This window comes from Delphinapterus leucas, chromosome X (assembly GCF_059928025.1).
Source record: "Delphinapterus leucas isolate spDelLeu-1000000601 "Yukka" chromosome X, BTC_Dleu_Yukka2, whole genome shotgun sequence".
NCBI lineage: Eukaryota > Metazoa > Chordata > Mammalia > Artiodactyla > Monodontidae > Delphinapterus > Delphinapterus leucas.
Window position 1 is genome coordinate 100,962,101 of NC_143150.1, and position 13,376 is coordinate 100,975,476.

General features: G+C 36.2%; 1 protein-coding gene across 1 annotated transcript in view; it reads right to left on the minus strand.

Annotated features, from left to right (window-relative positions):
- Positions 1-13,376, minus strand: part of CFAP47 (cilia and flagella associated protein 47) — a 546,463-nt gene that overhangs the window by 159,757 nt on the left and 373,330 nt on the right.

Consider the following 13,376-nt stretch of genomic DNA (forward strand, 5'->3'; position numbering starts at 1 on the left):
TGTTAATCTGTCTCATGTTAATTTAATGCTTAGACCAGCCAGAATAACCTAGAAGAGTAAAAGAAAATTTCTTACTCCCAGATAGCACCATACAAGTAAAGCATCAGTATTTAATTCTTGCCTCAGACTTCATTTTCTAGGGGACTCAAACTAAGACAATTACTAACCTAAGAAGAAAGAGCAATGTGACTATTTTATATAGCATAGCACAATGGAAACAGCAATAGACAAAGACTTAGTAGACTTAAGTGCTTACTCAGGAGACCTGATGTGACCATCTTACATGGCCTCCTGAAGGACTTAAACTTTTTGAGTCTGACTTTCTCCACTTGTAAAGTGGTAGCATTATGCTGTGGAGCAGTGGTTTCCCAATTCTAACATGCGGATTAACAATGACAGTGATCTGGAGGGAAACTTTTAAAATACAAATTCCTATACCTTTTCCAACCTAGGATTGATTCAGTAGGTCTAGATTTGGGCCTGAAATCTGTATTTTTTAAAAGCTACCCAGGAGCCACTGATGTACAACCAGGGTTGGCAACTACTGGCAATGTGGAAAGAGCACAGGCTTTGGATTCTGCATTTCTCAAATCACTTTCATTTATAAGTGTCAGAAACCCACCCAAAACTAGCAGGAGCCACAGAGGTAATTTACTGACTCAGTAACTGGCATGTACAGATGGAATGGCCACTTTAACAATGAGAGCATCCAGGGACACACCTGAGATCATGAGATATCATCTTTCTTTCTCAGCCTTTTGACTTTGCTTTCCTCTGTGCTGACCTCATTCTTGTAGACTCTCCCAACTTATCCTACCAAAAACTGGCAAAAAAAGCGTCATTCCTTTCCCAAAGTTCCAGCAAAAGTCCCAGGTTTGCCTCTCCCTGAATCAAATGTGGTCAACTCAAGCCCTGAAACCATTTCTGTAACCAGGTGAATAAACACTCCAGTGACCAGAAAGCTAAGAAGAGATGTAAGCAGATGGGGTAGAGGGTCTCCAGAGAAAAAGAAGCAGGCATGGCTTTCTTGACATAAGAGAAGCCATTTTTGGCCTAAGCCATTTTGTGATGTAAGCCTGGCCACAATGCTTACCCTTGAACAGGTCTCCGTAATTAATTTTCTTAAGGGAAGTGAGGGAATGCAGGAACAAAGGAAAAGCAGTCAGGAAACAATAGTTCAGTGATCAGAGTTCTAGTTCCTCCTCAAGGGATATACATAACAACATAACAATATGATACATATCTTTGAGTTCCCAGGTAGAGGATGGAATAATGATGTTGACCTTTTCTTTTTTTTTTTCAAAATGATCACAACACTGTATTTGAAAGGAAAGAATCACAGATAAAAGCTTTGTGAAAATTAAAAACAAAACACACTGAAATCACCATGGTTGTCTCCCCGAGGGAGGAAGGGGGGCGGGGGGGTCCGTGGACAGCCAGATTTACCTTTTCTGACGTGACCAGTTTTCACAGCAAGTGACCACACCGCGTGGGAAGGAAGAGGACACTTCATTGGCAGGAGAGGAATTTTTCAAGTCAGGAAGAGCTTAATTGAATAAGAATAAAAACTGTTGAAAAGGCATTTCTCTTTGGCATGGGTGGGCTGCCAAAGGAGTGTTTATTGACAGCATCACTGAAGCCTGCCAGGTTGGCCCCCTCTATAGGTGCATGGAGATCACTGCAAGAGCCCGGAAATCCAGGGGGCCCCTCTGGCTGGCGAAGTGTGGACTAGTGTCCTTTAAGACAGATGTTGACCTTTTATGACTTCAGTCAACTAAAGCTTGGACTTTGTCAATCTTTGCCCAGATTTTATGCTGAATTCTCCTCTGCTCAAGCCCCTTCATGAATACGCATGTACCCTTAGCTTAAAACTTCCCCAATGTTGATGTTCAGGGAGACACTTCTTTGGGAAAGATCCCTGGTGTCTTCCTCACTTGCTGAAAGTAATAAATCCTTCCTTCTCCCATCTTTGGCTTGGCTGTGTCTTTTGACTCAACACCCACCAAGAGGTGAACCCAGTTTTTGGGTAACAGAGAAGCATTTATCACTTTGAATTGCATATTATGGTTATTATGTGCCCACTGCTGTCATTTACACTAGTCTATAAGCTTCCTGAGGATAAGAACTTAGATTTCTTCATCATTTGAATCCCCTGAAAACAAATCCAAATGAATGAATGAAACTCTTTTTAATTTCAATAAAATAAAATGAAATTTCTAACAAAAATAAGTTTTTTAAAGTAACGAAACGTGAAGAATGGAAGAGGTACAAATACTACAATTAAATGAGAAATTTTTAGGACAAATAATTAAGTGAAATGGAACACAGATTAGATATGAATATAGGTACAGATTATTGATTAAATTATTTTTATAAGTGAGATAACATGTAGTATGCCAAGTCAATCCATGTTGTCAATCCTCCACAGAAATTCTTTCCTAACTTTTTCAGTAAGCATTTCCAGTTCTTTCTTTCCTATTATCTTAAGATTTGTTGGAATCGCATAATTGCAGCTCACATATTTTGGTAAAGATTTATATATTATCGTATAACATTCATCTCAAAAATCACAATATTAACTCCAAGTCTAAAACCATTTTTTCTGAGAAACACCAAGGTTGATGGCTAGAAATAAAGTGAAAAGAACAACATGATGTTTGTAAAAGGGAGTTCATACAGAAGGGAGAAACTCAGTGTCCCCACAGGTGAGGCAAAGAAATGAAATGGAAAAGAGTAACCCTGAAATGGAAAGAGATGGGAGTGATCATTCTCAGCAGCTCAATCATTTATCTACCATTGAGGCCAGATTACAAAAGCACATGACCAATTTTCTGTCTCAGCCAAGGAATGGGTGAGCAGTGACATTAAACACCCTTGTGAATTGAGGACAATACTTTGATCAATGGGACTGACCCCTGCAACCTGAAGCATGATTAGGGAATGGGAACAGAGGATTGTCACTGCCCTTGAACATATTCTCCAAAGGTAATGCATGTCATTGACTCAGATTAGAATAAAAAGCATGACAGAAAGCAGAGTAATCACTAAAATATAAGTATCAATGGTCAGACTTTGAAATGTGTAGATAAGGTGCTCATGGTTTTACCTTTTAAGTAACTACTCACCTACCAGCTGCTGAAACTAACATCACCCCCTCTTCCACTGCATCACCAGACCCCCCTTTTCCTAATGTTAGATCCAAATACGCTTCAACATGAAGTCTAATGGTTAGGTGCACCTGGGGAAGCCCTTCACATCCCAGAGGTGGTCAAGAGGCACCTCTCTGAGGAAAGACAGCATTATGATTTCCTTCCACAAGAACTATCATGACAGTATCTGTCATGATACTTATTAAAACACGAAAGACAAAGATCAAAATGTTTGAAGCATAAAAGACAAATAAAAAGTCTCTAAGATTCTCTGTTTAGTGGTAAAATCCAGAAACTTACTAAACATAGGAATGGTAAATTATCATAGACACAATGCTTAAAAGAAACTGACTTCATATACCTTCTTTGCACTTTATGATACCCATGTGTATATTACAATGGAATGTGCCACTAGCTAGCATCCTGTGCATTCAACTGAATATACAATCACCCACAAACTTAAAAACAAAATTCTGGTTCAGCCACTATTTTTCTACTGACTTTTATTTTTAAAAAATGAAAAAAAGTTTTACACTCTGTTCACCAAAAAATAAAATGATATAGCAGTGACAAGCAAAATCAGAAGATTTTCCAAACTATGTTAATACAGTTAACTTACCTAACTACTTTTCTGATTGCTAAATGTCACTATACTAAAGTCTTGTGCATGAAATTTAATACACCTTAATTAAAATCCCTTTTGAATCACCATGCATGAAAATATAAAATGGACTTCACAAAAAATTGCACCTTCATTTTGTTTTTCTGAAAAATAAAGAGTGACTATTGCACCAGAACCTTCAAGCATTCCATGAAAAGTTGATCAAATAGGGGAAGAAGAGCATGCAGTTATTTTCAATCAGATATTATGTGGTAAAAACAACTGATTTAAAATATAAATGGCTGAGAGTTATGAACAGAGCTGATAATTATACACATATAATAGGTCAACCTAGCCACTAATAATTTGTAGACCATTTAAAATTGAAAACCAGAGGCAATACCCTTTTTATTAAAACAATATTACTACCATTGTAAAGCAATTATACTCCAATAAAGATGTTAAAAAAAAAAACAATGTTACTGAAGTAAAAATTTGGGTTAAGTTCTCATGTGGCTCATCATATTTCTCTATGCTACAACCACTTTCAGTATATCTAACTGGCTAATTATCCAAAAAAGTATACCCTCAGTCAAAAAGATGGAATGAAAGAATGAGTCACAGAAGAGCAGGAACCAATACTGAAAGTGCCATTCAAAACATATGTCCCAAGGATGGCAAACACTAGGGACAACTTTTCGTATCAAATTTCTAGAAGACAAGAACCCTCTCTATTGTGTTCACTGCTATATCTCTGGTGCCTGAACACTGCTTACACACAGCAGGCTCTCAATAAATATTTGTTGAATAAAGTATCACATCATTTAGCATCTTTGTTCAAAGAAGGTGAAGACTTATGTTCAAGAGTGAATTTGTGGGCTTCCCTGGTGGTGCAGTGGTTGAGAGTCTGCCTGCCAATGCAGGGGACACGGGTTCGTGCCCTGGTCTGGGAAGATCCCACATGCCGCCGGGCGGCTGGGCCCGTGAGCCATGGCCACTGAGCCTGCGTGTCCGGAGCCTGTGCTCCGCAACGGGAGAGGCCACAACAGTGAGAGGCCCACATACCGAAAAAAAAACAAAAAACAAACAAAAAAAAACAACAAAAAGAGTGAATTTGTAATAGGGAAGAAACTTGGTATTCTATTACAAGTTAATCACTAAAGGTATTATACCTATAAGCTTAAATTACACATAATGGCCCATCTCTGGGAACCCTGCATCCCATGTAATGAGTGTTAAGTTAAAATACCTTTGTTTGGCTCACAGGAAACATCCTGACCAGGTCCACCTGTGAATAACTGCAGGAAGGAAGAAATTAATGCATCCCCTCCTTAGGCTGACCAGAACCAGGAAATGTTTGACGTTGCTCCCTCCTCTTTCAGTATAAAAGAAGCCTGAATTCTAACTCAGGCAAGATGGTTCTTTGGAACACTAGTCCACCATCTTCTCAGTGTGCTGGCTTTCTGAATAAAGTTGCTATTCCTTTCCCCAACAACTTGTCTCTTGATTTACTGGCCTGTTGAGGGGACAGCAGCATGAGCTTGGACTTGGTAACAAATTCTGTCACTAACTACTTGATTCTAGTTAAATTGTTGAACCTCTCTGTGTTTTAATTTCCTCATCTATAAATGTGGAGGCTGGAGCAAATCAGTGGCTTAAAACCTGTATTCACCAGAACCCCAGCCTTATGAGAATCTGCTTCAAGAACCACTACTGGGGATACAATAGGAGGCAGGGAAGGACAAGCAAACAGAGCTCTGGAGCATCTTCTCTAGTTTTGAACAGAGAAGCTTTCCATTTATCTAACTTATATATTGCATGGCTCATAATATTTCAACCTGCCTTTCAAAATATCTATTATTATTCTTTTTCTTTTTTAATAAATTTATTTATTTATGGCTGAGTTGGGTCTTCGTTGCTGCGCACGGGCTTTCTCTAGCTGCAGCAAGCGGGGGCTACTCTTTGTTGTAGTGCACGGGCTTCTCATTGCGGTGGATTCTCTTGTTGCGGAGCACGGGCTCTAGGCACACAGGCTTCAGTAGTTGTGGCTCGTGGGCTCAGTAGTTGTGGCTCATGGGCTCTAGAGTGCAGGCTCAGTAGTTGTGGCACACGGGCTTAGTTGCTCCGTGGCATGTGGGATCTTCCTGGACCAGGGCTTGAACCTGTGTCCCCTGTATTGGCAGGCGGATTTTTAACAACGGCACCACCAGGGAAGTCCCTCTATTATTATTCTTAATACACTCTTAATCAATGAGTCAAGAAGAAATCGGGGAAATTAGAAAATATTTTAAAATTAATGAAAATGGAGATAGAACATACAAAAACTTATCGGATTCAGCTAAAGCAATGCTTAAGGGAAATTTACAGCTGTAAATGACTATTACAAAAAGAAGAATGATCTAAAATCTAAGCCTAACCCTCCACCTTAAGATACTGGAAAAGGAAGAACAACCTAAGCTTTAAAAAAGTAGAATGAAAAAAATAATAAAGATTAAAGGAGAAATTAATGTAATAGAGAAGATAAAACAATGGAGAAAAATCACTGAAACTATAAGATAGTTCTTTGTAAAGATAAACAAAATTGACAAACCTTTAGCTAAATGGACCAAAAAAGAGAAAATATTCAAATTATTAGAATCAGAAATGAAAGTGGGGGCATTAATTCTGTTTTACAGAAAAAAAATGGAATGTAAGAGAATGCTATAAATAACTGTATGTCAAAAATTAGATAACTTAAATGACACAAACTAGGAATAGCTGGAAAGTTCCTCTGTCTCATAAAGGGCCTCTATGAAAAACCTACAGCTATCATGAGAATTTAAAGACTGGATTCTTTCTTCTTAAGCTCAGAAAGAAGACAAGGATGTCCCCTCTTATCACCTACATTTAACATACTGGGCATATTAACCAGATCAATTAGGCAAGGAAATTAAAAGAATTCATTTTAGAAGGGGAGATGTAAGACCATCTCTATATGCATATGACATTATCTTGTATATAGAAAATCCTCAGGAATCCAGTAAAACATATTAGAATAAAAAATCAGGTCAACAAGGTCACATGATATAATTTCAATATATAAAAATCAACTGTATTTCTATACATCTGCAATGAATAATCCAAAAATGAAATTAAGAAAACAATTCCATTTAAAATGTTATGAAAAGGAATTAAATACTTAGGATGATATTTAACAAAAGGAATACAAAATTTCCACTCTTAAAACTACAAAAAAACTAAGGAGTACCTAAAGAAATGGAAAGATATTGCATGGTCATGCATCAGAAGACAATATTAAGATGACAATCCTTCCCAAATTGATCTACAAATTCAATGCAATACCTATCAGAATGCCAGCAGCTTGTTTGTAGAAACTGACAAGCTGATTCTAAAATCCATATGGAAATGTGAGGATCCCACAACAGCCAAAACAATATGGTTCAAAAAGAACAATGCAGCAGGACTCACAGTTTCTGATTTCAAAATTTACTACAAAGCAATAGTATTAAGAAAAGTGTGGTACTGGCATAAAGATAGACCTACAGATCTATGGGATAAAACAGGATTCAGGAATAAACAATGTATCTATAGCCAACTGATTTTCAACAAGGGTACCAAGATCATTTAATGCCAAAAGAACAGTGTTTTCAACAAATGGTGACAAGCCCACTGGATAGCCACATGAAAAGAATGAAGTTAGACATTACATCAAACAATATACAAATATTAACAAAAGTAGATCAAAGAACTAAATCAGGAACTAAAGCTGTAAAATTCTTAGAAGCAACAGAGGACTAAATCTTCATGACCTCAAATTTGGCAGTGGATTCTTAAATATGACATCAAAAGCAAGAACAATAGGAACAACTAAACAAGATAAACTGGACTTCATCAAAATTAAAAACTTTGTGCTTCAGAGAATACTATCAAGAGAATGAAAAGACAACCAAAAGAATGGGATAAAATATTTGAAAATCATATATCTGATAAGGTATTGTATCTAGAATACATGGAACATTTACAACTCAATAATAAAACGGCAACTCAAAGATAGGCAAAGGATCTCACTAGACATTTATACAAATAAAATATATAAGTGGCTAATAAGCACATGGAAAGATGGTCAACATCATTAGACACCAAGGAAATGCAAATCAAAATCACATGAGATTTCATTTCCACCCACAAGGACTGCAACAATAAAAAAGTCAGACGATAGCAAGTGTTACTGTTGATATGGAGATATTTGAACCCTCATACAATGCTGGTGTAATGTAAAAATGGAACTGCCACTTTGGAAAACAGTCTGGCAGTTCCTCAGATGTTTAAACATAGAGTTACCATATGATTCAACAATTCCACTCCCAGCTATGGATGTGTGCATGTGTGTGTGTGTGTATATGTATATGTATATGTATTACACCCAAGAGAAATGAAAACATCTGCACACAAAAACGTGTACACTAATGTTTATGGCAACATTATTCATGGTAGCTAAAAGGTAGAAACAACCCAAATGCCCATCAAATGATGAATGGATAAACAAAATATGGTATAGTCATACAATGAAATATTGTTTGGTCATTAAAAGGAATGAAGTTCTGATACATGATAAAACATGGATGAACTATAGAAACATTATGCTAAGTGAAAGAAGCCAGTCACAAAAATACCTCATATTATATGATGCCGTTTATATGAAATCTCCAGAATACCAAATCTATATATAGATAAAGTAAATTAACGATTGCTTAGGGCTAGCGGGAGGGATGAATGATAAGAGGTTGATAGCTAAAGGTTACTGTGTTTCTTTTTGAGGTCATATAAATGTTCTAAAATTGAATGTGGCAATGGTAACATGTATCTATAAATATACTAAAAACCACTGAATTATATACTTTAAGTTGGTAAATTGCACAGTATGTGAATGGTATCTCAATAAAGCTGCTAGAAATGGAATACCTAAATAAATAGGAGAATAAAGTTTTGAGAATGAATATAGGTGAATATCCTCTTAGTTTTCACTTGATGTAAATTCAAGTGACAGGTATTAACTTATATGACTATACTTGCAAGTATTCTCAGAAGCTAGACTATAACAGAACCTATTATATTCATAATTAAATATAAATTTAAAGACCAATAACAGAGCTGTGTGTCCCTTGCCTTTCTTGAGAGATTTCGATGTAGTATATGGATTACAAATTTCCTTCCAAAATCTATTCCCATTCTTTTATACACTGTAATCGAACTTGATGGCTTACTATTGTGGTGATCCTCTTTGGAAAATGCAGAGGATTTGAATTATATTTCTAAGTGAATTAAAGTAATTTTATTTCAAAAAGCCTTTGCAAATTTGAAAACAGTTTTTGCCAAAACCAAATGTAATATAATAATAATACAAGTTTAACTCAAGATATGTTGATGAAAATTAATTAAAGCACACTTTTGAAATTAGGTGACCACTGGCAATGCTGACAATATAGTAGATTGTTTCAATTAAGTTTAATCACTAAAACTAACATTTTAAATGATACTCTGTTAAATGAAATTTATTTTTTATTCTATTTGAAATACATTTGTGGTTATTTGATATAATGCAGATGTAGGGTTTATTTTTCAAAGAATACTTAATAAATTTTAAGCAGGAATTTAGGTTCATTCTATTGCAACAATTTTACAGTCTTTTTCATACTGAAGGATAATTTAGGCATTACAATAATGCATTTAATCTTTGTAAAATGGGTAGAACTACCTATAGTGTTAGTTATTACTAGCAAATGTTTACTACATGTTTATGATCACTTTACATGATCATTGTCATGGAAGGATTTAGTGGATATTTGTCACCTATTTGACTGCTAATTATTAGTAAATATTAGAAAATTAGGAAAACTGGAATTAGATGGGGGGAAGGAAAGAAGGAAAACACTGTTCCTACAATATGCATTTCCAATATGTCTGCCATGTATCCCTTGGGAGAGAAGAAGAAACTGGGTCAATAGCACAAAGTGCTAGAAACTGAAGTGATAATCTTTAGTAATGAGGGTATGAGCTCTGTTTAACGTGATCAGCAAAATCAGCCCAGAGCATTTTGTTTGAGTGCCCTTGAACAGAGTTTTCATGGGTGGCACAGAACACACAGGACCTTCGACATTGGGGAGCTGACTCAGATAAGTGCTCCTGGATCCACTGGAGTTTTCTTGCTTACCTATATCTATTTAAGGTCCATGGAACTCTTCCTGTTCATAAATTTCAACACCCCCAGAACCACAAGTACATGAGATTTTAAGTCAATATCTACAACCAGGGAAAAGTCCAGATTTTCTGCAGCCTGAGGCTTTCACAATTTAGGGGGCCTTCTTCAAGAGAAAGAATGTAAAATTACAAATATAAAAGTAGGTATAGGGTCTAGAAAGGGGGGTTGAAAAAGTGAAGACTCATAAAGTTTATGTTCCTTTAGAATCAGAGTAAGTCTGTACCTAAAATCACTAAATGTTTCAGTAATATTTCACAGTCAGATTTAATCATTCTTGTGCCTAGAGATGAAGTGTAAAAAGGGTGATGGGATTAGAATATTATTAATAGCCAACATTTATTAGGTATACCATAAGGCATTTACATTCTTGACATGTTATCTCCTTAAATTTGCACCAAAGAGAGAAGAGAGAGATGTGATTATTTTCTCATTTTGTGAACTGATGATGAACACCTGAATCATAACAGTGGGAGTAGAGAAAAAGAAAAGGAAATAAACTACAGAAAATTTAGGACTACAAGATGAATTTCAGGTATGGGCTCAGAAGAAAAAAGCTTCAAGTAGTGTGCCCAGATTTCTAATATAAGAGACAGGTCAAGTCCCACCATCTGAAATTATAAAGATTATGTAGTGAGAAACAAATAAATGGAGAATAATAATGCATTCATTTTGAGTTAGAGGAATATATCTCTATATCTTTCTATCTATCTATCTAATTGTATATCTATTTGCATATATATCTAGGTAGGCATGACTAGTCTGCCTCTGAATATATAAGTTGGAAACAGAAGGAAAAGGTTAGGAATAGAAATAAATACTGGTGATGTAAATGGTAGTTGTAACTATGGGAGTGTACAAAATCCCCTAGGGGATGGGTAAAAAGTAATAATAGCCCCATTAGGGCAAGAAGAACCTTGAAGACTCCCATATTGATGGGGTAAATGGAAGAACTCACAAAGAGACTAAGAAGAAATCTTGTCAAGGGGATGGAGAAGAAATGCAGGAAACAAGGATAAAGCCTTGATATCAAATGCCTAGAATTCTAAGAGTAGATGCTTAATCATCCAGGTTAAATGCTATAGAGGTCCAGTAAGATGTAGACGGAGAATGGTCCACTGAAAGCAACTAGCTGTTTTGCTACAGTGGTAGCACAAGCCAGATTTGAGAAGTTGAGAAAGTCATGCATGAATAGAAACTGCAAATGCAGATCCCTCTACTGAGAAATATGTTTGCCAAGGGAAAGGTAGGAGTTTCTTTAGCTTTTGAAGTTTGACAACACTTGGGAGCCAAAAGTGAAGGAACTATTCTCAGAGAAGACAAAGCTATGATAAATGATGGAGAAGAGCCCAAAAACAGGTTCTGAGATAAGATAAAAGATACACGTTGGAAGGCTGATAGAGTAGATTCCTATTATTCAGAGAATGGGGTGAAAGCAATAAGCGGGTTAAGGAAGAGTATATGTTCATGAAACCCGTATTCCTCCATGAGAGAATAGATGCAGTCATTGTCCAGTGGAGGCTGGAGATGGGGAAAAGACTGGAGTGAAGAGGATGTCTGAAAAGACTAATAACACTTTGGAAAGATTGCTGTGAGAAATACAAGAGTACACAAATTAGCAAATAGAAGTTAATGCCTAAATAGGGTCTGAGACAGAAATATCTATCAGGAGAATTAAATGAATAAATGTACACAGGACTTCCCTGGTGGCGCAGTGGTTAGGAATCCGCCTGCCACTGCAGGGGACACGGGTTCGAGCCCTGGTCCAGGAAGATCCCATGTGCTGCAGAGCAACTAAGCCCATGCGCCACAACTACTGAGCCTATGCTCTAGAGCCTGCGAGCCACAAGTACTGAGCCCACGTGCCACAACTACTGAAGCCTGCACACCCAGAGTCCATGCTCCGCAACAAGAGAAGCCACTGCAGTGAGAAGCCCACACACCGCAAACGAAGAGTAGCCCCCACCGCTCGCCACAACTAGAGAAAGCCCATGCACAGCAACGAAGATCCAATGCAGCCAAATATAAATAAATAAATAAATAAATAAATTTAAATAAATAAATAAATTGGAGGAAAAAAAAAAAGAAGATGTACACAAACCAACCCTTGCGGTGCTTTGTGTATTGTCGGTGTTCAACAAATGTTAGACCCACCCCAGTCCACTATCATAAAGGACTCATAGGATCTCTGAGATCCGTGAAGCGGGACAAGCGATGTCTCCTTTCTATGGGAAACTGTTGTCATATATGTATATCTGTCACATCTACAGAGATGGATGCACCTACTATGTGCACATGCACTTTCTTTACAGTTTCATTTCCTTCTGATGAAAGCATTATAATTAAATGGTAGAGTGGAAAAAAATATTTTTCTAAATGATGGGGCTGAAATAAATACAGATTTAAGTAGATTATTTTTAATAATTTTGGTAATAGCTATGTAAGCAGAATTGTGGAATTTTATTTACGAATTTCAAAAAGGTATAGACTGATAGGCAACATTAATATGAGGGGGCCGAAGACAGCCATTTTTTAATACATCAAAACTAGTTCTTTTTAATGCGTTTAGAACTTCAAGAGATTATATGACTCTACTTCCACCCCTTTCCTGAAATTAGCAGGAAGACTGGGCTACCTCTACTCCTCCACATAAACACTTGTCATTTCTTTCTTTCTCTAAGCCACCCATAAAAAAAAAATTGCTTTTACATTACTATACTTATTGCTAGGAATTTGCTGGTTTGTTCTCTTCAAATTAGTTTATACCATAAAAATAATTTTTTAAACCCTTAAATCTAATATTCTTTGCTTCAAATTCTAATAGGTTATTTATTAAAGTAAAAATGCTTACATTCTTTTCCTTTTCATTAATCAAGTCCACTGCTTCACAACAGAATGTACATTGCTAAGGGTATGTATTTATATGACCTGCTACTATCCTGAGTTAGAATATTCTGTTTATGTAAACTTACTTTATTTAAATGTATGCTGAAGGAAATGAAAACAGAAACTTGGGCTCAAAAGTTCCTCTATAAACTCAACTGCACAGACAATTAAGTTAGACATGAACCACGATTGGCTAATTACATTGTAAAAGTTTTATGATAATCCTTTAAAATTGTTTGCAGTTCTATTTTTTCTTAATTTTCACAATAATTTTCTTACCAAAATGGATAGTTAACAGTTGATATGAAAGACACATATTAGTCTTAGAAAAATATCTGAGTGAAAGACTTTCAAATATAAATCACTTCATGCTTATTTATAATTAAACAGCATCTTAATATGCCACAGTCTTCATTTGTAAGACTATACTGTGAGTTTCATGGCAAGCCTACACTATGTATCCTTAGTTATTTGTTTTCTCAAA